The sequence below is a fragment of the Notothenia coriiceps genome, unplaced genomic scaffold (genome assembly GCF_000735185.1).
Source record: "Notothenia coriiceps isolate Sejong01 unplaced genomic scaffold, NC01 NC01_scaffold00001630, whole genome shotgun sequence".
Taxonomy (NCBI): Eukaryota; Metazoa; Chordata; class Actinopteri; order Perciformes; family Nototheniidae; genus Notothenia; species Notothenia coriiceps.
This window is the reverse complement of record NW_011334331.1, coordinates 132481-135135: the sequence shown is the minus strand read 5'-3', so window position 1 is coordinate 135135 and position 2655 is coordinate 132481.

Here is a 2655-nt window from a genome sequence, read left to right as displayed (position 1 = left end):
TTCATGCCCCTTACAAGACCACACAGATCTGGAGGTACGGCTACTGGGGGTGGACGGGCTGTTGACCACAGGTCCTAATCCGGTCAGCTGGAGAATGAGGTTGTTCTATAGGAGGAATCGACGTCACCTGAAGACGGACCGGGCAGCGTACCGCGAGTGTGACACAGCCGTACGTTGACTCGTGACACTCACACGCCACTCCAGAAACTGTTACAACCCCTGACACCAGGAGTCATGTGTGACACACAACAGACTCGTGACTACCAGAGCTGGCGACCAGTTTTGTTAGCGCCACAGACTTCAGGACATGCACACTGATATGGGTCACTGATGTGATTGTGACTCAAGCTTTGGGATTAAAAGAAAAAATGTCTGAGTGAAAATTGTATTTTGAAATCTGTATTAAGGAAAAAAAAAAAAATGAATAGTGATTTTGTACCTACACTTAAAAAGAAAAAGAAAAAGGATGTTACAATAGTTGTTATATGTTTCCACACGGACCCGGTTGAGGGGAACACACACCGGAGCAGGCATGCGGATGAAGCCAGGGTGTAAATGTTATGCTATGTTCTATGTAAAAGTTTAATAAAGTGTAAGCAGCTAAAAGTGCTTCAACCGTCCATTCTTGTAATATGAGGGGCAAGAATGAAACAACTATTGGCTAAGACCAAGTTGTTTTCATCTTTTAAAGACCTAGAAAGGTTTATTAACGCCTTTTGTTACCTCGAGGTTGGACTACTGCAACGCTCTGTATGTGGGTATGGACCAGGCCTCAATTAGACGCCTGCAGCTAGTGCAGAACGCAGCTGCACGTCTTCTAACTGGCCATAAAAAGCGTGACCACATCACCCCAATTCTGGCCTCATTGCACTGGCTTCCAGTTCGGTTCAGAATAGATTTTAAACTCCTTTTATTTGTTTTCAAAGCCCTAAATGGGCTGGCTCCGGCCTATGTAGCCGAACTCCTCCATCGCTACACCCCAGGCAGAGCTTTAAGGTCGGCTGATCAGCTGCTGCTGATAGTGCCTAAGACCAGGCTCAAAACCAGAGGGTACCGAGCATTCGCAGCAGCGGGCCCCAGGCTCTGGAACATTTTGTCCATCCATGTGAGGTCGGCCCAGACCCTGGGGTTTTTTAAATCAACACTTAAAACTCACTTTTTCTCTCTGGCCTTCTAGGCTTCTCTTATCAAGAATAACTTTTATCCAAGACCTTGTCCCTCTCTAACCTCTCAAGGTTTTATTAGAGGGAAACGGTTTGTAGAGTGGCTTAGACAGGCCGGGGAGTGTTACGATTCGTAGACACAGCGTACCTCCCTATCTCTCATCAATTTCCAACTAAGGCTCCAGTGGGGACCTTGTTCCCTGAGTGTGCCTCTCCACCTATGTTTCTTACTCTCTTACTTGCTACCCTTTGCCCTTAACCTATTCTAAGGGAGTGCTTGTTCTTCCGTCTGTCTGTCTGTGTCTGTGTATTCTCTTGTTCCGATTAACCCTGCCAAATGTTTTCTTGTTTTGTGTCTATATCTACGCTGGGATCCGGAGTCGAGGCTGATCTTCTTGCTGTGGTCCTGTGTCCTGGATCCTCTATCCTGAGTTCTGGATTAAGTCGTGGGTTTCGGGTCGTGGCTAAACCTGTCTCTGCGGTCCTGCCTGGGTCTCGTCATGCTGCCTCCCTGAAGGCTACCACAGGATTGTAATTGACATCTTCGTAGATTCATCTTCTTATTACAGACACATGCATTTCCTAACATTTGGACTACCTATGCTGTAAAATGTATTATCTCTTCAATTTACACACGGCATCTATTGCACGTCTGTCCGTCCTGGGAGAGGGATCTCTCCTCTGTTGCTCTCCCTGAGGTTTCTCCCGTGTTCCCCTTTAAACTTTGGGGTTTTCTCCAGAAGTTTTTCCTTGTACGATGTGAGGGACTAAGGATAGAGGGTGTCGTTTTTTCTCATACTGATATTCTGAATCAATCTGTGCTTATTGTATTTGCTGTAAAAGTGTTCTCTACTGTAGGCTACGGTCTGCCGCGCTACGCACCATGCGGCATCAGTGCCAGAGAGCCCTAGGAGCCTGAGCTCCGTGTGCTCATACGTCACCCTCACTAAGCTTGAACGGATGTTGTTCCGAGCGCCGTCTGGAGCGAACCTGACGCGCTCTGTTCGGGTGAGCCCAGTGTTCGTCGTCGCACGAGCAGTCCCTTGTTTTCCTCCATTGACCATGACGGTCGCCGCATGGTGTCACTTATTCAATCCTGTTCATAAACATAATTTGCTTCCGATATAACTTTATAAAAATAAGTAATAAAAATATAAGTAATAAAACGATAAAAAGCTTGGCATGTCATCTTTCACGTTAGAATAAATAGAATGGTTTTGAATAATAGAATGAGAGTAAAATCGACCGTCATTTTTTTTTGTATGCAATTTATGTTTCATCAACAATCCCCAGAGCTTGAAGATTAATCACGAGGGTTGTCGCAAGCTGGACAGGGCGTCGTCACCACAATGCGGCTGATTGTGGGCTAGTGTAGTCTCTTGGCGCTCCACATTCAGAGAAAACAAGTTGTTCTCAGGTAATTGAAGGGGACAAAAAACACAAAGCATTGTACCAATTTAAACCTATTCAACTGTCGTTTAATTAACAAAGT